Source organism: Orcinus orca, chromosome 19 (genome assembly GCF_937001465.1).
Source record: "Orcinus orca chromosome 19, mOrcOrc1.1, whole genome shotgun sequence".
NCBI lineage: Eukaryota > Metazoa > Chordata > Mammalia > Artiodactyla > Delphinidae > Orcinus > Orcinus orca.
The window spans coordinates 18,761,151-18,786,227 of record NC_064577.1 but is presented as its reverse complement, the minus strand read 5'-3'; the positions used below and the strand labels follow the sequence as shown (position 1 = coordinate 18,786,227).

At 43.8% G+C, this 25,077-nt stretch overlaps 1 protein-coding gene across 3 annotated transcripts in view; it reads left to right on the top strand.

The window, feature by feature from the left end:
* Nucleotides 1–469: 469 nt before the first annotated feature.
* Nucleotides 470–25,077, top strand: part of SPECC1 (sperm antigen with calponin homology and coiled-coil domains 1) — a 245,347-nt gene continuing 220,739 nt past the window's right edge. The window contains exons 1-2 of one of the 3 annotated variants that reach the window (XM_049702411.1): nt 470–588; nt 1,134–1,189. The gene's annotated coding sequence lies outside the window, so the exon portion shown is untranslated. The remainder of the gene's footprint in view (nt 589–1,133; nt 1,190–25,077) is intronic. The other 2 variants (XM_033422809.2, XM_049702412.1) reach the window with 2 other exon arrangements.

Sequence of the window (25,077 nt, the reverse complement as noted above, 5' to 3'; positions counted from 1 at the left end):
TGTAACTGATGCCATAGGTGAGATGAGGTCCCTTGGCGGGGGTGGGGGTGGGGGGGTCGGGGGGATGTAGAGCAGTTGTTCTCAAACCTGAGGAAACTTCAGAATCACTTGAAGGGCTTGCAAAAGGCAGATTGCTGGCTCCCCCCCCCCCCCCGCCCCCATAGAGTTTTCAATGCAGCAAACCCTGCGTAGCCTCAGGGGGAGGGAGAGTTTGCGTTTCCACCAGGTCCCCAGGCGATGCTGAAGCTGCTGGTCGGGTACCATGCTTGGCGGTTCGGGCACCGAGCTGGGCGGCCCGGGTACCACGCTGAGCGGTCCGGGTACCGAGCTTGGCGGTCCAAGTACCGCGCTGGTCGGCGCGGGCACAGAGCTTGGGGATACAGGTACCACGCCGGGCGGCCCGGGCACTGCGCGGGCGAGAGACGGCGCAGGGCCGCGGGACCACATCTCCCAGGCTGCCCCGCGCTGCTCGCTCGCGACTCCTGCCGGCGCCTCTGGGGCACCGCTTGGTGGCGGGGGCCCCCTCGGGGAGTCCGGGAGCGAGCGCACAAGCCGCGGCGGTTGCGGGCTGCAGAGCAGCGCTGGCCGGTGAGTAGGGGCCACGCCGACCGCCCATTCCTCACGCCTGAGCGGCGTCGTTTACGCGGGCTGCGTGTCCGGGTCCGGCATGCGGGGTCCGGGATGCGGGGTCCGGCGCGGGGCTGCCCGTCACTGAGGCGGCGTCCTGTCCGCCCAGTCGGGTGCCGGGACCCGTGTCGCGGGTGGCGCGGCAGGTGGCCGGCCTCCCCTCCGGGCCGGGGGTGTCCAGGAGCGCAGGACGGAGGCCGGTGCCGCGGACACTGGGCCACAGAGGCGCCAGCGGCCCGGCGCGCGGCGGCCCCGCGGGAGCTGTCCTGAGTGCTGCGTGGCGGGGGCCGGCCGGCCCGTGGAATCCCGGCTCCGCGGAGCCGTGGGCACCGTTGCGCTGGCGGGGCCCGCGCGGCGCACCTGGAACCCGGGCGCCGTTTGGATGCCCGGTGGCCCGGGATGCGCGCAGCCTGTCAGGAGCGCAGCGGGGACGCCTCCTCCCTGCGCATCCTGGAAGCACAGTTAGTTTTAGATGCTTTCTTTTCTTTCTTTTTTTTTTTTTAAAGGAAATGGGACCCTGAATACCTCATTTTTCTTTTGTGGGCGCTGTATTTACCAGAAGGTAAGTTTATATAATAAGCGGTGTACGGTTAGAAATAACGCGTTCCGGGGAAGCTGCTCTCCCTTGCCCTCTATCGGGAGAATTTCGCGGACTGGTCGACACGCTTATCCATTAGCAGCTGCGGGCGCTGCAGGCAGCAGATAAAGTCCCGTGGAGTCGGCACAAGTCAACCCTTCCGAGCAAATTTTGGTTTCAGAAGATTTTTGTCATCTAGTTTCAAACAAGATGTTGTTTCATTTAAGACGGCGTGAGGGCAGCAAAACCTGTCAACCCTGATACCTTAACTCTACAGCAAATGGCTTTGTACGATGAACTCGCAAAGCAAGCGGGTTTAATTTGGTGCCCCAAACTAGATCTGAAGCCTCCACGTTGAACTCTGTTTTAATAATTTTTCAAGTTGATGTGTCTGCTTGTGGTGCGTAATCTTTTCTTCTGTTAAGAAGCAACAGATGTCTCTTTCTAGCGTTTGTGCTCATTCCTTGTTTTCTATGGACCACCTTCTCCACAGTGTGGACTATTAAGGGTAAAATAGGACACTTTTGTCTTGGGCTTGGTTTTCGGGGGATGTTCCCAGTGTATCTTCACTAAGTATCTTCTTTATCAGATTAAGTAAGTTTCTGTTTTGTTGATTTTTCCCCCAAATGCTTTTGTATAGCATGTATTGAGATGACCATGTAGTTTTCTTATTAACATTATTAAACATAGGTGATTATTCTGCTAGATTTTCTGTCAATAAAATCCTGGGATAATTTAAAATACACGTCTGGGTTGTTTGATAGATTCACTTAGCTAACATTTTATTTAGGGTTCTGGTATCTATATTTGTAAGAGATTGGTATATATTTTTTCACCCTCCTCCCATTTTTGTCTGAGTTCATAATCAAGGTTATGCTGTCCTCACTGATTAAGTGGGGAAACTTTCCATTATTTTCTATGCTTTGAAGCAGAAGAACGGTCTGCATCTTGAAGTGTGGCACAATCTGACTGCAGACCGCCTGGGCTGCTGGTGGTTTTTTTGTTTTTGTTTTTAAGGAAGTTGGTATCAGTATTTAACTACCTTTTCATTTTTCCATGATCATTGACTTTTCTCAGGTTTTCTATCTCCAAAGTCAACCTAATACTTTATATCTTCCTGGAAAATCATTAACATTGTTGATATTTAATATATGTTAGCATAATGTGTATAGTTGTCTGTTGCAAGCAAAAAAGTCTTTCATATCTGTGGTGCACTTTTTCTTGTTCATACGTGTGTGTGCGTGTGTGTGCATGTGTGTGTGCATGTCTGCCTTTTCTCTTTTTTAATTGGTCAGACTTGCTTAATGCTTGCTTACTTTATTAGTCTTTCCAAAGAACCAGATTTTGGATTTATTGACTAATCCTATTCATTTTTCTTTTTCTATGTCATTAATTTCTGTTCTTTTTCTTTCTACTCAATTTGAGTTTATTTTACTCAAATTCTAGCCTTTGAATCGAAAGATTAGATCATTTATGTAATCAATCTCCTTCTGATGGAGGCAAGAGCCTCTAATTCCTGTGGCCTCCCATCTGGCCTTTGCTCTATTTTTAATTTAACCCTTCAAATCAGACATTATTGCTGTTATTATTATTTTCTAGGTTAATATTAAACTTATCTACCTGTTTACCATTGTCTTCACTCTTCATTCCTTCTTGATCACAGATACTCTTCTTTGGATCACTTTCCTTCTCCCTGAAGTACATTCTTTAGAAGTTCCATCAGTGATAACATATTTTTCTGTTTTTATAATATCTCAAAATTCCTTTAATTTTGTCCACATTTTTGAATTTTGACTTCACCAGGTTTCTCTAACCTATTGTTTCCAAAGTTATATATATATATTTTTTTTTCTAGTATTTTTAAAAGATACTTTGTAGCTGGAAGGTCTGGGGACTTCAATTCTGCTATATTGCTGAAAGATGAAAAACAAATTAATTTGTAGTCTAACAAACTGTCGGTTTTAGTGACTTTTCCCTGTACAAAGTTATATGTTCATCCCAGATTTATTAATTATAACTTATATTGTCTGTACACTTATTTTTTCTGTTTGACCTATTGATTCCGAGAGTTGTGTTAAAGACTTCCACTATGATTCCTAGTTCTATTAGTTTTTGCAATATTATATACATTTACAGGCCAGCCCTAAGCAAACGGGCTGTGTGCACTTCCGTTGAGTGTATGTCCAGAAGTGGAATTGCTTGGTCATAGGGTATGCATAGGCTTAGTTTTTGTAGATACTGCCAAACAGTTTTCAACAGTGGTTGCATCAACTTATGTACCCAAGAAGCATACGTGGTTGCCACGCATCGTTGCCAACTCCTGGTTAATTTCTTTTTTATTTTAGTCATTCTGGTGGGTATCACATTGTGGTTTTAGCTTGGATTTCTCTGATGACAGGTGAAATTGAGCTCTTTTGGTATCCTTAAGTTTTCACACATATCTAAACATTTTTTTCTCTTGATGTTTAAAGATAATCTGCATATATGAGATTTGGGGGTTTTGTACTTTATGCATCAACAGTCATAAGTTTTACTGATTATTTGCTCATCATTGATTGTTTTATCTCTTGTTTTCCTCCTTTTTGGATTCATTATTTATTTTGATTTAATGAGTCTTTAAGTAAATTTTTTCCCCCAGAGATTCTGTGGGTGGTAAACTTTCTAAGCCTTCACATGTTTAAAAATATTTTTAAATTTTGCTGTTCCACATGAATACTCTTGACTAGGTATAGGATTCTAGGTTAAAAAAATTCTGAATTTTGAACATAATTCTCCATTACCTGCTGGCATGGCATCTAATGTGGTTGATAAAAGTCTATGCCACCTGATTCCTATTTCTTTGTAGTTAAACTGTTTATTTCTTTGAAGCTCTACAATTTTTTCTTTTTCTCCAGTGTTCTAAAATTTCAGCACTGTTTGTCTAGGGCTGGATTTCTTTTGTTCTTCCTGCTCGGTTCTCTGTGGTCCCTTTCATTCTATAGATTAATACATTTATTTGGCCCTGGGGAAGTTTGAGGATTTCCTCATCTCCATTCTCTTTATTTTCTGCTTCTGGAATTACTGTTAAATGGGGTATTAGAAGATCTTAATTTGTCTTTCAAGTTTCTTGACTTTTCTCTCAAATGTTCTGTCTCTCTATCTCTGTGGACGGTATTCTGGGAGATTTCCCTAATCTAGTGTTTAGCTTTGTCCAGTCAACTCTTTAGCCAATCTGTTGAGTGTTTTAAGTATTGTTTATCATATATTTAATTTTCAAGGTTTCTACTTTTTGAAATTTAATTTTTGGAATAGATAAGATATTCAGTGTTCAAAAATTATACTGTATTCAAAGGTCTCCCCACCACCCTATCCCCCGCTACCCAGTTCTCCCTCACCCCACAAGTGGGTAACCATTGTTATTAGTTTCTTACGTATCCCTCCAGAGTCTCTTTATGTAAATATAAGCAAATATGAATTAGATTCTTGATCCCTCCTTTTCCTTTTGCACAAACAGTACTACCCTTGAACCTGCTTTTTTTGTTTTTTGGCCGCGCCCCATGGCTTGCGGGATCTTAGTTCCCCGACCAGGTATCAAACCTGGGCCCCAGCAGTGAAAGCACCGAGCCCTAACCACTGGACCGCCGGGGGATTCTCTTGACCCTCCTTTTTAATCTCACAACGTGCAGTAGAGCTCTTCACCCGTCAGCTGGCTCTTGCTTTTGCAGGTAGAGTCTCCCCTCAGTCTTTCCAAGGACATTTAATAATTTCTTCTATGGGCTTTATTAACTCCTTCTTCTGGTATATGTACTCCTGTTGGCTTCATGTCCCCATTTTCATGACGCTGAGTAAAACCTGGGGTGCCTTTCTTTGTGTGCTCATCTGTAATTAATTAATTTTTGGCTGTGTTGGGTCTTCGTTTCTGTGCGAGGGCTTTCCCTAGTTGCGGCCAGTGGGGGCCACTCTTCATCGCGGTGAGCGGGCCTCACTGTTGCGGCCTCTCTTGTTGCGGAGCACAAGCTCCAGACGCGCAGGCTCAGTAGTTGTGGCTCACGGGCTTAGTTGCTCCGCGGCATGTGGGATCCTCCCAGACCAGGGCTCGAACCCGCGTCCCCTGCATTGGCAGGCAGTTTCTCAACCACTGCGCCAGCAGGGAAGCCCATATGTGTGCTCATTATGAATGTGAGGATTCCTGTGTCCCTGCCTATCTCTTTGCTGCCTCTGGTGATTGCTGGCGAGCTGTGACGTGCTGCCGGGCGGAGCGTGTAGCCCAGGGGAGGGGCTCATGTTGTGGCCGCTCAGCGTGCGGGGAAAGCATCCCAGGGCCCTGGCCATCCCAGCCGCCGCGCCCCAGTTCATCTTGTCAGATCCCATCCCTGCCCCTCTTTCTGTCTGCGGATTTGGAGCCTGAAACCCGTTACCATTTGCCCCTGCATGACGGCCTCCTCCCAAGCTTGTACTGGGCTGGGGTTCACTCAGGCCGTCTGATCCTGAGAACGCTCCACCTTTCAGAAGTGTCTCAGATGCTTTAGTTGGCCAGTGGCCCTGTTTCTTGTTTCCCAGGTCTCTTACTGATTTAGTGGTTTCAAACTACTTCTGTCATTCCAAAGCATTTTAGGGTACCTGGAAGGCAGAAGTATGTGTTTAGTTCATTTTCTTGGTCTGATCTCCAATATTTCTTTTATCTTGAATTTATTTCTGTGTCAGGGGTCCACTGGACCACCCCCAGATTTAGTGATTCTGCAGGAGGTGTCATGGGACTCAACACATCGCCATCTATATGGCTGCAATTTATAACAGTGGAAGAATACAACGCAAGGTTAGCAGAGGGAGAAGCCCCATGGGGTCAGGTCCAGGGGACCAGGCACAGGCTTCCAAAAGTCCTCTCCTGGCTGAGTCACACGGTGACGCGTCGTGAGAACACAGGTGAAGCGCTGTCCCCAGGAAGCTCTCTGGAGACTCGGCACCAGGGTTTTTTTCTGGGGGCTGGCCACACGGACGTCCTCTGCCTGGCACCTATCTGAACTCCTGACTCCCGGAAGGAAAGCAGGTGTTCAGCATAAACCACCGTGTTTGCACAAACAATTTAGGAGCAATAAGAGCCTCTCTTCACAGTCCTATACATGTCAGGAAGTAAAACCCGAGTTCCCAGCCAAGGGCCAACCTGCCAAGCAGGCCTTTTTTCAGAAGAGCCATCTCAGGCCTGCTCTGTTAACCCTTTTTTGTAAAGTGTGCCTCCTGTTTTCCACAGAAAAAGATGGAGACCATACCTGGAACTGACGTCTCCCATCCAGCTCACCAAGTGCTTTTTGCCCTCTCTCTGGAGAGAGCAGCTTTTTTTGAGTATTAAGATGCAGTGATGGGTAAAGAACTGTTTCCTGACTTTGAAAGAAGCCAAAGTATGGTGCGTGCCAAGCAGCCCTGAGGGGGCAGAGCATGGGGTGACTGTTAAATCATTGGTTTTCTTGTTGGTCTTTGGTCACTTCAGGGCAACTGGTGGCTCATCGGAACATGGCAGTCCCCGGTGTCATGCATACCTTTTCCATGGTCCATTCTGGTCACCCCGTCCGTGGCAGGCTCTGCTGCCCAAACTCTGGCCCTGGCTCTGCTCATGGGGCATTTCATCTCTTACTCCTCTTCCGTGGCTGTGTTCAGTGGCTTTTGTTGCTTCACTTTGTGTCTAAGTTTAATCTCCCACAAGATTGAGGATTCCCTGAGGATCAAACAGCAAATCACACGTAGCTATGGACCCAGAGCCTCCCTGCCAGGGTGACTGCTGACACTGGTCCCTGTTAGCGCTGCTTGAGGAACAGCTGTGTTGCAGACCAGGTTCTTGGCCTCCTTAATTAATAGAAATTGACCAGAGGCCGGACAAGAAATTCAGGCAAGGCTTTATTGGCGCCCCTGCTGCAGCTGGGGGAAGCTAGAACAAACCGGTTCGCTTGCTTGCTTGCTCTCTGAGGCGGGGGTGGGGTGTGGGGCGGGGCTTGTTCCTTATATGCGGTGAGGGTAGGGGTGTGTCCAGGTGACGGGTCAGAGGGGTGACTTAGCTGTTTTGCCCACCCCTTAGGTGGTGGTGTGTGCAGGGGGCGTGCACAGTACCCAGCTTTTGCTCCCGGCACCCTGTTTTTGCTCCAGGCTCTTCGGAAGTGGCAGTTGGGTTTTTTGGTCTCTTTGTATCTTTGGGGTCCAGAATTTGCCCCAGCTGAGCATTCGTGCGGTTATTTTTAGTCCCATATAGTTTCTTTGTATTTTGTTGCTCCCGGAGAGGTGTGTCCAGAGGCAAGCATTGCAGCACTGCAGCAGAGAGTCCCAGGTCCCAGCCTGTCTCAGCTATCCTAAGGACACAGGAAGCTGTCTCTTTTTCATCCTATTCCCTTCTCCCCACGTTGCTGACTTGCTCTGTGCTGAGGATGGTGAGGGAAAGCTCCAAGCTGACATTAACAGCCTGGGTTGTCCGAGTTCTGTCTTCCCAAGCAGCAGATGGTATAACGAAACGTCTCCGTTGGAAAGGCTTTTTGAGGTCATTGAACCTGCGTGTGGACTTAGATTGTCAAATCTTTTCTGACTCTACGGGCAGTGTCCAGTTGTAGACCTCATTCCTCCGTCTCCCCATGGTTTTAGACCTCAGGTGTGGGGAATTGAATTAATCACATGCTCCTTCTTAGCACTTTATCATTGTTGGTCCGTCCGAGATCCTCTCTTGTTTTGTGTGCTTGTTCATGCTTTTGTTGGTTCATTTATAATTCCTTCCTTCTTCTTCTGTGTACCCCACTCTCTCATTCTCTTCCCCCCACAGCTGACTATTCTAATGTGTTTAATACATATGCTTTTGTTGTGTGTATTCTTTTTTTTTTTAGCGTCAGTTGTGGTTTTATTTGTAGTTGTATGGCCCAAATGTAACTCAATTTATTCACTATCTTGACTTCATTAGATAATGTGCTTACATCTTCCCAAAATATTTGCATTTGAATGAAAGTCTCTTCCCTACCAAATATTTCCATGTCTTGTTGTATGTATTCCTAAGAATGTGTACTGTTTTGTGTGCATGTTTTTTCATATTTTTAAAAATTTGTGTGCGTGTATTTTTTTCTTTCTTTATTTTTAACTTTTTATTTTATATTGGGGTGTAGTTGATTAACGACGTTGTGATAGTTCCAGGTGCACAGCAAAGGGACCCAGCCATACATGTGCATGTATGCATTCTCCCCCAGACTCCCCTCCCATCCAGGGTACGTGTGCAAGTATTTTTTTTTCTTTTTGCGGTACGCGGGCCTCTCACTGTTGTGGCCTCTCCCGTTGCGGAGCATAGGCTCCGGACGCGCAGGCTCAGTGGCCATGGCTCACGGGACCAGCCGCTCCGCGGCATGTGGGATCCTCCCGGACCGGGGCACGAACCCGTGTCCCCTGCATCGGCAGGCGGACTCTCAACCACTGCGCCACCAGGGAAGCCCTTGTGTGCAAGTATTTTTAATTTACATAAATGGTGTCATGTGATAGCTCTTCCTAGTGTTATCACTCACCGCCATGTTTCTTTGACTCATCCCTGTTGCTATGGTGACCATCTGGTTTGTGTATCCACCACATTCTGCCTATCTCTCTCCTGGTGATGGACGCCCACATTGATTCCTACGCCCAGACATGAACCTCTTGTATTTGTCCCATATGGACTTCTGGGAGCATCTCTCTGGGATTCAGGCCAGGAGAGGACTGCCTGTTCATAGTGTGTGCCTATACTTAATAGAACCAAGTACCACCGATTGCTCTTGAAAGAGGCTGCACCATCCTACATTCCTCCCTCCCCCCAGCAGTGCACAGGATTCCAAAGATCTTTATCTCTGCAAACACTTGGCATTGTCCAGCTTTCTAATTTTTAGCAGCCTTACTCTTTTTATTTACATTTCTCTGGTTACTACTGAGTTTGAGAATATCTTTATATATGTTCGCTGCCTTGTTGAATTTCCTGTAACATGAATTGCCTGTTCCCGCTCTTTCCCCATTTTTCCTTCGTTCTTTTTTTGGGGGGGGGCTGTACCACTCGGCTTGTGGGATCTTAGTTCCCTGACCAGGGATCAATCCTGTGCCCACAGCAGTGAAAGTCCGAGTCTGAACCACTGGATCACCAGGGAATTCCCTCCCGCCCCCCATTTTTCTTTTTTTTCTTTTAAATTTATTTATTTATGTTGGCTGCATTGGGTCTTCGTTGCTGCGTGTGGGCTTTCTTTAGTTGCGGCGAGCGGGGCCTACTCTTCGTTGTGGTACACGGGCTTCTCATTGTGGTGGCTTCTTCTTATTGTGGAGCATGGGCTCTAGGCGCCCGGGCTTCAGTAGTTGTGGCCCGTGGGCTCAGTAGTTGTGGTTTGTGGGCTCTAGAGCGTAAGCTCAGTAGTTGTGGTGCACGGGCTAAGTTTCTCCGAGGCATGTGGGATCTTCCCCGGCCAGGGCTCGAACCCGTGTCCCCTGCATTGACAGGCAGACTCTCAACCACTGCGCCACCAGGGAAGTCCCATGCCCCCCAGTTTTCAACTGGAATTTCTGACTAGAATATTTTAGACTTTAGCCGCTTGTTGATTTTTAGATGATGCAAATGGTTTCTCCTGATATGTGATGTGTCCATTCACTTTGTTGTTGGTATCTTTGTTGAGTAGAAATCCTTAATTCTGTAACCAAAATAACCAATTTGGAGAGTAGAGGAGGGAAGGAGTGGGAGTTTGGGATTAGCGGAGGCAAATTGTTATATATAGGATGGATAAACTGCGAGGTCCTACTGTAGAGCACAGGGAACTATGTTCAATATCCTGTGATAAACCATAATGGAAAAGAATATGAAAAAGAATATATATATATATGTATAACTGAGTCACTTTGCAGTACAGAATTAACACAACATTCAACTGTAGTTCAAAAGAAAAAATTTGCCCCCAGATCCCAAGATAAATGCCTATGTTTGTTGATTGACAACATTTTAATAATCAAGACATTCCACATAAAAATCCAGATTTCTAGCCTCTGTTGAATCAGTCGTGCTTCGATGTTGGCTAGGGTAACCGAGTGGTGGGCTGTCTCGCCTCACTCGTTCTTGTGACCTCTTGGTTGTGTGGTCTTTTGAGCTTATGACCAGCCCCTGCTGTGTGTGGAGCAACACCTTGAAATAAACAAGCATGGTGGTAGTAAGTGTGCACGAGGGTGTTAAGTGAACTCGATTATGGGGTGAAGTGGGCGTGGAGCTGGGAGCACAGTGTGGTTGCTGTTCTCACGATGTCAATGAGTGTCAATGTAGGAACAGAAAACCTATTGCACTGCCCACCATCTTTCAGCAGTAGTAACTCATTCTTTTCAACCTTTCCTGGGTTGTTTCTTGTTTTGATGCATAAAAAAAAAAAGGCCATGGCTTAGTGGAGTCCGCATATGAGTGGAGGCTCCAAACCAGGGGTCTAAAACCTTGTTCTGTAAAGAGCCAGATAGAAAATATTTTAGGCTTTTCGGGGTCGTACACGCTCTCACAACCACTCTGCTCCTGCCCTGATAGCTCAGACGCAGCCGTAGACAGTATGTGAATAAATGTGGTTCGTTCATTTGGTCCAGACTTGACCCACAGACTATCGTTTGCTCACTTAATGTTTTCTTCCTTCTGTTGTTTCTAAGGTGCACGGTTATAACATTCATCTAATCACTGCGTAGCAGGTACCTACTGTGTGCCAGTGCTGAGATTATAGTGATGGATGAGATACAAGTTCAGACTTTAGGCTCGAGGTCTGGGTGGGGAGACAGACAAGGGAGGATAACAGGCCAGGACTGGGTGAGCCCAGATCAGGCATTGGGGTTTAGGGTAGGGCATATCAGGGAAGACTTTCTGTAAGAAGGAGGCGTCAGAAATGAGCGGGGAGAGGAATAAGGCAAGACAGGGGCAGGGCCTTTATGTACTTCCTCTACAAATCCAAGAGGCGAGAGTTTTGCTCAATATAGCTGGAAAGCATAGATCTGGGTTTTGTGGTGGCAAGGAATGGGGCTCAGGGTGGATGTAGTAGGGGTGGTAACCAGCCAAAAAGTGGGAAGCAGGAATGACAAGACAGAGACTGGGTAAAAATTCCACACACACAGTTACGTGTGCTTGAATTATCAAAGGATGGTGGGGGCTTCCCTGGTGGTGCAGTGGTTCGGAGTCCGCCTGCCAATGCAGGGGACGTGGGTTCGTGCCCCGGTCCAGGAGGATCCCACATGCCACGGAGCGGGTGGGCCTGTGAGCCATGGCCGCTGAGCCTGCGCGTCCGGAGCCTGTGCTCCACAGCGGGAGAGGCCACAACAGTGAGAGGCCCGCGTACCGCAAAAAAAAAAAAAAAAAAAAAGGTTGATGGTGTGTCAGAAAATAAGAAAACACAGAACGTTAATTTCACAAAGTTAAAATAACCCTGATGGAGTACAGTGCAAGCCCACAAAAGTAAAGTGTAGACCAAGCTAACATATGGATGTATGCAAATATCCTAGATAAAATAGCAGAATGAATTCAGCAGAAGTTAAAGAGGAATACATTTCCCCAAGTAAGTTTTATTCTGGGAATTGAAGAATGCTTTGATATTAGGACATAAGTTAGTTTAATTTATCGTGCAAGTAGTAAAAGGGGAAAGCTGTGTAATCACCTTGAGAGAAACTGAAAACGCACTTCATGGAATTTGAGGCTGAACATGTGCTTTCCTGAGAAGCTTCCACTGCCCTGCCTTCAGGTGTGCAGTCTCCCTCCTAGCTTCCTCACCTTTTTGTTTCCCTGGCAACCTCTGCTCTTTATTTCTTTACGTTTTCCTTCTTCATGTCCTTTGTGACCCTTTCCTGTGTCCTCGGTGTGGAATTAGGTTATTCTCTTCTCCCTGGTCCAGGGAACACTATTCAGACCTCTCATCGTGCATTTCAGTTGTAATTCTTAGCCTCTCTCAATACTTAGTTGATTTCCTTCTGTTGGAGCCTGGTCCTGTGGTGGGCACTGCAGATACAGAGCTAAATTAGATGATGCCGGTCACTTGCCTTTTCGCCCTCAGGCTGGTCCCCTGCCGGTCACTTGCCTTTTCGCCCTCAGGCTGGTCCCCGGTGCTCCCCTGGCCTCTGCCGCCGGCTATGGGTGTGAGTAGGAGGCGGGGAGGTGAGAGGAGGGTGGAAGCCAGGGGATTTCTCCGCTGTTTGCTGCCTTGGATCCTGCCTCAGGGGTGGTTCCAGCTCCAACTGAGTGACAGTGGCCTCTGGCCTTTGTCCCACCTCCTTCCCTTGTCCCTCCAGCCTTATTAAACATGCTGGAGGGGTCCCACTGTTGGGAATCTCTGAGTCGGCTCGCCTCCCGACTTGGCGTTTTAGCCCTTCCCAGACCTTGTGGCCAGTTCCCGTATTAGGTTCCCTCTACTGAACTACTGCTCTTGAATTCTGTTTTCTTGATTGGACCCTGCCCAGTGTAGACAAGAGCCCTGCTTCTGGGTGCCCACAATCTTATAGGACAAACACATTAAAACGACTCTGATTTTTGTCCAAGTAGACCTCACCTCAGGCAGAAGCACTGGCCGTGACCCAGACTGAGACCATTGTAGGACTTCACACTCCTTGTTCACAGAGACTTTTCCAAGAATAATCATGTCTCCAAACCAGGTTAATCCCTTTCTTTTGAGCTGCTGGAGATGGAGCTGGTGGGGCCAGAGCCCCCTTCGCTCTCGGGGGTCATAGGATGCGTGAGCTCTGTGGGAGGTTGGTCTTTGGGGGTTTTTTGATTATTTTAAATTTATGAACTTGGTCTTTGTTTGGTTCAGTGTGTGTCTCCAGTGCGTAGTGAGTGCCCAGTCAACATCATTTCATAAAATCTAAGATGCCATCCATTTTCAAACAATTATTTTGTGTTCCACTAAAAAAGAAAAAAAATACTGTCAATTAAACTGTGATGTAATGTTTTTTATTATGTGCACTTTTTATTTTAGGCTTATTAAAAGGTCGTTTACACGTATTTAAGACATCAATTCATGTCATACGGCGTTCTGGTTCGTATACAGAAAGGAAAGCGTAAATGAAGGAAACTGCTTAGGGCATTTCTAAAACCTCCTCTTCGGAGTCACTTTGACTCCAGGTCATCTGTCTGTGACTTTTTGCAGATGATGTCCCCTCTGCCATCAGGAACCCTGGTAACGTGTGGTTGTAAAACTGTTCCTCACTTGTCTCCAGGATTTCCTTTTGAGCTTTGACACCCATTCTTCAAATTTGATCCTGGCCCTTCCTTATCTCACCGAAGGGATCAGCAGAAGGTGTTGATAAAGCAACCAGGACTCACACCGCTCCTTCGATTGCCCGTCTTGGTGTGTAGGCTGAAATACTGTAGGATTGCGGTCGTCTGTGAGGCCACCTGGAACGGAAGCCGAGTCACTGCGCTTTTTCAGGGAGCTTACCTTTTTTTATTTGAAAAATTTATTTATTTATTTTTGGCTGTGTTGGGTCTTCGTTTCTGTGCGAGGGCTTTCTCCAGTTGCGGCGAGCGGGGGCCACTCTTCATCGCAGTGCACGGGCCTCTCACTGTCGCGGCCTCTCTTGTTGAGGAGCACAGGCTCCAGACGCGCAGGCTCAGTAGTTGTGGCTCAGGGGCCCAGTTGCTCCGTGGCATGTGGGATCTTTCCCAGACCAGGGCACGAACCCGTGTCCCCTAGCATTAGCAGGCAGATTCTCAACCACTGCGCCACCAGGGAAGCCCAGGGAGCTTATCTTGTAACCGGCCGAGCAACACGCCCGGCCAATGGCTACCGTAGGCGGCATGCTGACTTCAGGGATGTTAAAATGTGTGTCTTAGAATCGACAGACTGTGGTATTTGCACAGTTAGTTAAGCGAAGGAACCTGGTGCTGCCTGAACCCATCCCTTACTGAGAGAGTGAAGACAACTTGCAGAAAGACGTGGGGAGTAGGTGTCCCCGGACCCAGTTGTTCCTTGGGCCGCATCCACCCCTGCGCTTTCCACGGTTTATGTACGGAAGCAGGTCATCCCTCCCTCTTTCTTTGTGAAGCTAGTTCAGATTAGTTTCATGTCACTTGCAACCTAGAGAATCATGACTAATCCAGAAGCTTATAAAATGAGTATAAACAATGTGGCGTGTGCAGGAATTAAAAGAATATCAAGGCTCAGAAGTAGCATCAAGAAGAGAGAGACTCGCTGTGTCTGAGGGTTCCCTAAGGAGGAGGTGGTCAAGCTTTGACTGTTGAGTTTCCCAGGTGAGGCCAGACCCTCCTCTGGGGTGCTTCCCAAGGACCCCGTGTACACTCGTGCTTCAAACTACTGGCCCCCACTGTCTTTCTCACTGCTGTTTCCTAAGTCAGGAATCAAGGACCCAGTAGATACTTGTTGAACAAATGAATGAATGCGTTTTGAGGAAGGAAGAGAAATTGCTTGTAGACAGGGGTGGGAAAGGCGCTCCGGGAAGAGAAACGAGAAAGTGCAAAGGCAAATGGGCCTGGAGGAGCAAGACGTGCTCTGGAAACTGCATGTAGGGAAGCTCTGGGAGGGGAGGCTCAGAGCTGAGATGGTTGGAGGTGAGGCTGAGGGATGGGCAAGGGCTGGGGGATGGGGCTGATGTGTAAAGTAAGATGCTTGGACCTTAGTCCTTAGGCAGTGGGAACCATTGAAGCATTAAAAATTTTTATTGTGGTAACATATACGTGACATAAAATTTATCTTCTTAACCATTTTCAGCGTACAGCTCTGCGGCGTGAAGTACATGCACATTGCTGTGCAACCGTCACCACCCTCCATCTCCAAACTTTTCCATCTTCCTAAACTAAAATTCTGTCCCCATGAAACACCAACTCTTCATTTTCCTTTCCTCAGCCCCTGGTAACCACTCTTCTACTTTCTGTCCCTGTGAATTTGACTACTCTAGGTACCTTATAAGAACCACTGAAGTTTGGTGGTAACACGGTGGGTAAATAGATGTGCATTTTAGAACATTCACACGGGCCACTTTTTAGAGGATTGTCAAGAAGAGAAAGAGGCTGCTGAGTGTAGGGGAGCCAGTTGGGAACCTCGATGGTGTGTGAGCCAAGGCTTTCGCAGTGGGGATGACGAGAGGGCCTGGAACCCTCAGGGTCCTGGGTGTGGGGCTGGAAGAGCTCGTTTTGACACCTTTGTTTTGGCTTGGATACCAGCCATGATGCGGAATCCAAGAGGAACTTGGATGCCGAGGTTAGGATGGGTAGCAGAAGCATGGGTACCCTGTCCGTATCCCCTTCTTTTCACCGCTTCGGTGGACATTGGCCCGACTCGCAGTGATTAGCACTTGCATGTCTTTGCCCCGGGCTTCCTGGGGCCCACAGGTGCCCACTTTGCTGCCCAGAATAGCAGAGTGGAAGTGCCAAGGAATGAACACCCTCCCAACTCCCCAGAAACCCTCCGCCAAAGGCGATGGAGTTGGTGTATAACCACCCCAGCTCCCTGCACCTCCCCCTACCATGGGACAACGCCAAGGAGTGTACTGTATATGCTGGCGCCCAGAGTTCCCCGGTGGGATTAAGCTTCAGGTACTCACAGTGGTGATTTGCTTGATGAAGCACACTTTGTTGGCTGCCTATTCTTTTTCTTGTCTAAATGCCCTGACCAGAAGCTCCAGTACAATTTCACTAGAAGTGGCAGAGAAGACATCCTTGTATTCCTCATCTTAGGAGGAAAGCATCCAGTGTTTCACTGTTAAGAATGATGTTGCCTGTGGGTTTTTAGTAGACGCCTTTCTTCAGGTGGAGGAAGTTCCCTTCTATTCCTAGCTTGTTGAGTGCTTTTTATCAGGAAAGGGTCTTGGATTTTGTCACATGCTTTTTCTATGTCTATTGAGATGATTGTGTGATTTTTATTTGTTCTATTAATTGATTTTTGGATGTTAAACCAACCTTGCATTTCTCAGATAAATTCCGTTTGGTCATGGTGTGTAATTTTTTTAATATGCTGCCGGATTTGGTTTACTAGTATTTTGTTGAGGATTTTTATATCCATATTCAGAGGAGATACTGGTCTGTAGTTTTCTTGTGATGTCTTTATCTGGTTTTGGTATCAGGAAAATATTGTTGTCATGAAATAAGTTGGAAAGTGTTCCTTCCTCTCTGTTTTTGGAACAGTTTGTGAAGAATTGATGTTAATTATTATTAAATAATAACAATAAATGTTATTATTTAAATGTTTAGTAGTGTTCAGCATTGAAGTCTTTTGGGCCTGGGCTTTTCTTTGTGGGTAGTTTTTTTTTTTTTTTAGTAGATCTTTATTGATAATTGCTTCGCAATACTGTGCTAGTTTCTGTTGTACAAACGGTGTGAATCAGCCATATGCATACATACGTCCCCATATCCCCTCCCTCTTGAGCCTCCCTCCCACCCTCCCTGTCCCACCTCTCTAGGTCATCACAAAGCACGGAGCTGAGAGGGTAGTTTTTTAAATGACTAATTCAGCCTCTTCACTATCACCAGTATAGTTGTTTCTGTTATCCCTTCATTGCTTTCTTTTGCATTGAGCGCTCTCTAATATAACATTTCAGTGGGCTGAATAGTCTCCCCCCGACTTCACGTTCACTTAGAACCTCAGAATATGACCTTATTTGGAAATAGGGTCTTTGTAGATGTAACTAGCTGGGGATCCTGAGATATCATCCTGTATTTAGGGTGGGCCCTAAATCCAATGACTGGTATCCTTATGAGAAGAGAAGAGGACACACAGAGGCACCCAGAAAGCAGTCCACCCAAAGTCAGCAGAGATGCAGCTACACGCCAGGGAACAGCTAGGATCGCCTTGACCTACCAGCACCTGGAAGAGACAAGGAAAGTTTCTTTCCTAGAGTCTTCAGAGGGAGGAGACACCCTGATTTCAGACTTTGAGACTCCAGCACTGGGAGAGAAGACATTTCTGCTGTTTTAAGCCACTCAATTTGTGGTCATTCATTCCTGTAGACCTAGGAAACGAATGCAAACCTTTTATTTTCTTTAGTGATTTTTTCCCCCCACCATATCTGAGTTATGTTCTCTGTTGTTGCCGCAGGGCATACCGTGTATATCTTATCAGAATCTACTACAGATTTATATTAATTTAGTTCCAATGAGTTATAGCAACGTTATTGCTGTATGGCTGTACTCCCTTTGCTCCCCTTTTGTGGTATTACATATTATGTCAATGAATATTGCAAACCTGACCGTACATTGATATAATTATCATCTGAACCATCTACAGTGATTTCTTTAGCCCAATATAGATTTGTTCCAACCCATCTCCTTTGTGTAGCTGTTGGCAAATATATTACACATATATTTCTATATGTTACAGGTCCAACAATATATTATATGTATAATATTTTACATAATTAAAAAAATCAATTCAGAGGAGAGTAAAACCTGCGTTTTTACTATCACTTATAATTACATAATTACCTTCACTGGTGCTCTGTGATTTTTTTGCGTGTGAATTTGAATTTCCTCCTGGGGCTACTTGCTTTTACCTTGAAGAACTTCCTCTAGTATTTCTTCTAAAGCAGGCAACAAGTTCTCTGCAGGCTGGCAGACATTTTATTGGCTTCCGCATGCTACAATGGCTATAATAAGATCTGAGGCTGGTCTTACAGGTAAGGCAGTGGGACATGCCTCACTTGGAATGCATCATTCATTGCTGAAGGTGACTTTCAGAGCTTCATAGCTCACCCTACAGGTAACAGTGCACCGCTGGTGTCCAGCTTCTGGGTAAGTGAACTAGGGTTTTTCTCTTGCTGCCAAGTGCTCCTTCTGTATTGCTTTGTGACTTTTAAGTCAGTTGCTCAATTTCCTTTTTTTTTCTTTTAACTTTTATTGTAGAAACTTTCAAACATTCACAAAAATATACAGCCTCATATGATAAATATTCATGTACCCATGACCTGGCTTCAACAATGATTAAATCGTGACCAAACTTGTTTTATCTATACTTCCACCTAATCTCCCTCAATATTATTTTGTAAGTTGCTCAATTTCTTTTCCTCATCTTCATCTGGAAAAGAGTGTGACGGTATCCTAAACAAATTTAATTAAGGTGTAATGAGAAAAACCTATAAAACCCTTTGATGTGTAGTAATGAAGTGAAAGCTGTATTAAAAGTGCAGGACTTAGTCATTATAAGTAGCAACAAAGGATGCCTAACACCATATGGTAGGGTTTGTTTTTTTCTTTAAAGGAGCTGTAGTGTGGCATTTTAAAAAGTGTTCCAAATGACAGGGTGGTTGCAGACCGAGTCTAGCTTTGAGATTGTAATGATAAGGGGCTGCAAGCTGATAGTTTTTTTGGTTGACTTTAAGTGGGCTTTGGCAGAAGGCACATGTAAAGTGACGTTATTTATAACCTGCATGTTGACTGAAGGGACAGAACCTAAAAGGAAAGACTAAAATATTAAACACAGTGTTTATCAAGCAAAGGGTGTGTGTGTTATTTTTTTTATGATCAGGAAGAATCCTTTTACTTCCATCATCACTGACGGAGTTAGAGGCATTCCATGTGTGTCTCTTAGATATCAAAATACGAGAAAAGCTGGCGATGCTTAAGACCAGTGGGTTTAAAGAAATGTTTTGTTTCCTGAATTTAATCTCTTTTTTTCCAAAAAGTAATTCTTGCTTGGTGTAAAAATTGCGAACAACACAGATATACGACTTAGTGAAAATTCCTTATGTTCCCCCAGCTGTTTTGTTTCTATTCTTCCAGACATTTCCTGTGCGTGCACTGGAACGCATAGTCTATATTTGTTTTCAGGAATCTGCTCATATTAACATAATCACACTGTACTGCTCGTTGGTTTTGTTTTCACATAACACACATCTCCGTATGTCAATATGTGGACATCTTTATGCTTCTTTTTGATGATTGAATTCTGTGTATGTACTCTCGTATAGGCAATATCCTGATGATGGACGTTTGGATTATTTCTCATCTTTTTCCTCTTATAAACAATGCTTCAGTAACATTATTGTTTGTGTATCTTTGCCCAGTTATGTATTTTGGTAGAAATGATATCTAGGAGTAGAGGTGATTATACTAAGTGAATTAAATCAGAAAGAGAAAGACAAATATCATATGCTATCACTCATATGTGGGATCTAGAAAAATGATACAGATGAACTTACTTACAAAACAGAAATAGACTCACAGACATAGAAAACAAACTTATAGTTACCAAAGGTGGGGATGGGAGGGATAAATTAGGAGGTTGGGATTAACAGATACACACTACTATACATAAAATAGATAAACAACAAGGTCCTATTGTAGACCACAAGGAACTATATTCAATATCCTGGGATAAACCATAATAGAAGAGAATATAAAAAAGAATGTATATATGTGTATAACTGAGTCATTTCGCTGTACAGCAGAAATTAACACAATATTGTAAATCAACTAGACTTAAAAAATAAAAAGTTGTGACTATTTAGGATTTTGCCAATTGTTCTCCTAAAGAGCTGATCAATTTACAGTGGCGAAGAAGGCACCCCCCCCCAAACTAAAGCAGATCTTCCCTCTCCTACACTCTCAAAGCACCCTGTATTTCTCTTCTGTACCACGTGTCAGAATTGCATTTAAATAATTATGTAAATTCCCCCTCCCCTATTTACCCCCTAAAAATATAAGTTCAGTGTGGACAGGAACATTGTTTCTATTTTATTCATATTTGTATCTCCAGCACCCAGAATAATTCCTTACACATAATGTGTCCTCAGCAAATAATAAATATTCCCCCGCCCTCTCGCCTTGGTATTGTCAATGTTTGCCAGTCTAGCAAGTATCACAGATCATTGTTTTACTGTGTATTTTAAAATGATTAATCAGTGTGAGCAACCTTTCCCATGTATTTTTAAACCATTTGTATTTCATCTGTGTTCTTTTCTCTTTTTTTCAACTGGACTGTTTACCTTATAATTGATTTGAAGAACTCTTTCTATTTTTATGTGATATTAGCAGTGTTGCACATATTTTTAATCTGGTTTGTTTCTTGTCTTTTGATTTTGTTTATGGGGTTTGGCGCCCTATAAAAGTTTTGAATTTTTACATAGTAACATTATAAATCTCTTTTTTATGCCTCTGGACTTCACGCCAGAGGCATTAAATTTCCGCAAACGAGCACATTGTTTACATCTAACTTATAACTGGCTTTTGATTTTGTTTATGGGGTTTGGCGCCCTATAAAAGTTTTGAATTTTTACATAGTAACATTATAAATCTCTTTTTTATGCCTCTGGACTTCACGCCAGAGGCATTAAATTTCCGCAAACGAGCACATTGTTTACATCTAACTTATAACTGGCTGCATTATGACTACATTTTTCTAAAAGTTCTTTTTTTTTTAAATTGAAGTGTAGATAATTTAAAATGTTGTTACTTTCAAGTGCACAGCAAAGTGATTCAGTTATACATATATATATTATATTCTTTTTCATATTCCTTTCCATTATAGGTTATTACAATATATTGAATATAGTTCCCTGTGCTATACAGTAGGTCCTTGTTGTTTATCTATTTTATATACAGTAATGTGCCTATGTTAACCGCAAACTCCTAATTTATCTCTCCCTCTAGAAGATTCTTGAGTTCTTTCATATCTTAAATTGCCTTTTTTCCCTTTCAATGAGTCACATTCTAACTTGGTGAAGGATTCCTGGGTCTCTTCTCCTCCTCAACACTCCACAGACATGGCTCTTTCATCTCTGACTTCTGATGTCATGGAGATGGCTGGAGAAGATTGTTTCCCTGTTATAGGTGATCTGATGCTTCTGCTTCATTTTCTTAGGTTATCTCTGTGTCTTTGAGCACCAGTCAGCTTTGCCAGGATAGAGCCTGTCTTGATTGCCATCTCCCAATTTCCTTGATATACGGTGAACTTTTTCAATTTCAGGAAGAGTTTTCTTACAGTACATCTTTTGTTCCCTTTCCCGTCCCATTGCTCTCTTCTTCAATATAGCAATTACGTGTGCATCACATTTTTATCTTCCACAACAAACATCTTTCTAGTCACTTTCACCCCTGTTTTCCTCTGTTCCATCTTCTCAAATGAATCTTCTATTTCCCTGGCTTTTTCAGCATTTCAGTTTCACTTCTTGCTCTTCCTTGTGTAACGTTTACCATGGGATGGTGCTGCCTTTTTCTTCCATTTGTGTCGTTTTCATCTCCTGCTGTCGTCTTATTAGCTCTTCTGTGATGACCTGTTTCTCCTGTATCTTCCTTCAGTGGGGACCAGAGCCCTCGGTGGGATGTTCCTTGCGTCTACCTCTTAACATAGAGAAATCTGTTACTTGCCAAATTTCCCTCTCTATTTTGACTTTAACTGAAGGGAAGAGTAAATAAATATGTCTTCTTTTATGGGAGTTCACAGACATATAGCTTAAAAATTGTGTTTTGTGAGAAAGTAACAAATGACAGTATACAAAATTCAACATGTTCAAAAGGAGATATGGGGAAAAAGAAGTTCCTCTTTCACCACTGTTCCCTAGTCCCCAGTTCCCGAGTCTGGAAAGAATAAATCTATGGAATACATTCGTAGAGTGAAATTGCTTTTGTCAAAGAAGATATGCATTTGTAAATTGAATAGATGTTCCAAATTGCCCTCCATAGAAGATATCAATATGTATCCTTCTAGCAAAAAATAAGAGTGCTGATTTCCTCACACTCTTACCAACACTGTGATGTACCAGAGTTGTCAAATTTTTGCCATGCTGATAGGTAACATAGATTTATAGTTTTAATTAACATTTCCTTTTTTAAAACTGAGGTTGAGCATCTTATATGTTGAAGAGCCATTTGTATTTTCTGTGAACAGTTACATTTGCACATTTTTATTTTGGATTAATGGTGGTTTTTCCTTGGGTTTGTAGGCACCTTTCATGTATAGAAAATTAACTCTTTGCCTGGATATGAGTAAATAGTGTTTTTTCTCGGTTCATTCAGTGATGTTTATTTAACTGTGTTTGTTTAATTAAATATACAGAAAGATTTGTTTGTATGTAGTTGATTTTTTTCTTTCCTAGGTTCTGAGTTTTCATATTATAAATAGAAAGACCTTCCCCATTCTGACTGTAAATATTCTCCTGCACTTTCTTCTGCTACTTATTTTAGCTTTATTTTTCTTTGAAATATTTGGTATTGCTGGAGTCATTTGGGGGTAAGGAGAAAGTAGGGTGTCTAACTGCACTTTTCCCCTCAGGTGCCTGTCCAGCTGACCATTTATTGAACCCAATCTTTTCCTTTGAAATACCAGCTTTATCATGTATTAAATTCCTGTGTGTGTTTGGACCTAATTCTTTTTTAAAAATTAATTAATTAATTTTTATTGAGGTATAGTTGATGTACAATGTTGTGTTAGTTTCAGGTGTACAGCAAAGTGATTCAGTTATACATATATGTATTTATATGTGTATATATATATGTACATATATATATATATTTAGATTCTTTTCCCTTATAGGTTATTACAAAATATTGAGTATAGTTCCCTGTGCTGTGCAGTATGGACCGAGTTCTCAATTTATCGATTCTGTTGCTCTGTTTATTTATTGATGTACACCAGTGTCAGACATTTAAAAATTTAGTCTCATAATATTTTTTATAAAAATACTAATTCAATAATATTATTTCGGAGAGAAATCACGTTGAAAGATTTTAGTAGCATCCTCACAGTAAGATATTTTAGATGGTTCTTCTGGACATAACCCACTCTTCATCGTTAGGACATCCGTTTACTTACTTGCTTTGAATTGATTTTGCTGATAGAAATCAGGACTTTTCTACAGTCTCTTACCCTGGCTCCCCAGTGATATAGGAAATGCATTTTCAGGGTTGGTAGAGGAAATTAGGATTTTTTGTTGTTGTTCTGGAATATATCGGCACTAACTTAGGCTCATACTTGATAGCTTCACCTCAGTAAGCATCCTCCTTTGATTAAACTGGCCATGGATATTCTCCAGGAAAAAAAAAATGCTACAATTCTTTTGGGCAAATGTGTGCGTGAGCTGGTAAAGAAGAACTTCCTTTAGGCACAATTTCAGAGTTATAGAAGCACATCTTTGTTATCATGATCTTGCAAGTTTGCTAAATGCTTTACTGAAAATAGTACATGGAAAAATACAGCACAGTATGTCCCAAATAAGCCCTTGGGTATTTCTTTTTAAAATTTATAATTTAAATTCTGTCTTGGACTTGTCAAATGCTTTCTTTTAAAAACGCATATTTATATAAGCATTTGTTTCAGTGCTTTTGTTACCAAACCAAACTTGGGCCCACTCTCACCAAGCCAATCTACTGACTTCAGGCTGTGGTGAAGGAAAGTACAGCGTTTATTGCAGGGCCAAGCAAGGAGAACCGACAGCTCATGCTCAAAAGACCCGAACCCCCCAAGGGCTCTCAGGGAAGGGTTTTTAAAGACACTGTTAGGGGTGAGGGCTGTAGGGTGTGTGATCAGCGTGTGCACAATTCTCTGATTGGTTGGTGGTGAGGTAATCAGGAGTCAACATCATCGACCTTCTGGTTCCAGTGGGTCTGGGGTCTGCGTGCTGGTGGTCAGCATGCAGCTAACTTCTTCCACCTGGTGGGGGGGTTTCAGTATCTGCAAAACAGCTAAGGATACGGCTCAGGATGTTATCTATAGCCCTTGAGGAGGAACGAAAGGTCCTTGACTTGTTTTATGGCTAAACTATTATTATTTCGTCTTGCTAGACTTTTTTCCTTTGTTTCTGCATTTTCTGACTTTTCTGATGAACTTTGCTCTTTGGAACTTGAGGAAGGCCTAGGAGGCCAAAGCTGTTCTACAAACAACAGGCAGGGGACACGGAAGGTGGCGAGTTGTCTGTCCCCAGGAAGGCCCTGCAGGGTCCTGCTCAATTTCACTTTCCTTTGGAAGTTTTTCATTCATTTATTAATTCAACAAATACTTCTTGATTCCCTGCTCCATGCTAGATGATGTTCTAGGTACTGAGGTTGGGTGGGGAGTGAAGCAGGCAAGGACCCTGCTCTCGTTGAGTTTATCATCTCAGTGGGAAGATAGGCAAGCAATAAGGAAACTTCAGGTCATGATCAGTTCTACGGAGAAAGTTAAGCAGGGTGGTGTGAGAGTGACTATCTGGTGGAAGGTCACTATAGTTATACTTTAAGTTAGTTACCGTTCATTAGAGAGACAATGTGGGAAAATGGAAAAAGCATGGGCTTTTTCTATGCAAATCTCTGGGTTTTTTTAACACATGTTGTGTGAACTTCAGCAAATTGCATAACCTCTCTGATCCCCAGTTTCCTCAACTGCGCTGAGGGTAGAAAGTAATACGTAGCTCATAGGGGCTTTTTAAGGATTAAATGTGCCAATTTAAGCAAAAAACCCTAGGAAAGTGTTGGATCTGTAATAGTTGCTTTATAAATAGTAGCTAAAATATTTCTTGCTTAATTGCCTTCTTCATTAAAATTTAAAAAACAAGAAGCTTCCCCATGATTTCATTAGGTTTACTATCTTGTGCCTAATGAGATGTTTCAAAGAAAGCACCTTTAAATAGCCATTCATGCCCATGGTCACCATGGTAACTGCTAACATGGGGACTTGCTGGTATCGGCTTATTCATTTCCATGAATCATCATAGTTTAATGTTCATCTACTCTTGGTCAGATTTTGCTGAGGTCCAAAATAACAGAAAGGGAGCTACATTTGTATGTAACACTGCAAAATTTTAGTAGAACTGAAAGGTAATAAATCTAGACACCAGAACAGGGTTCTAGTGCAGAAACATCAGCACCACCAGTTTCTTCAGTTCCTCCGCGAGGAACACGACATGCTGCGGTTCAGAGGAATTTTACTACCTCATCCGTACAACTAGGGGTCCAGGCTGGGATCGTATTAGGCTACAGAGTGGGAGCAGGCAGAGCCCCCAAG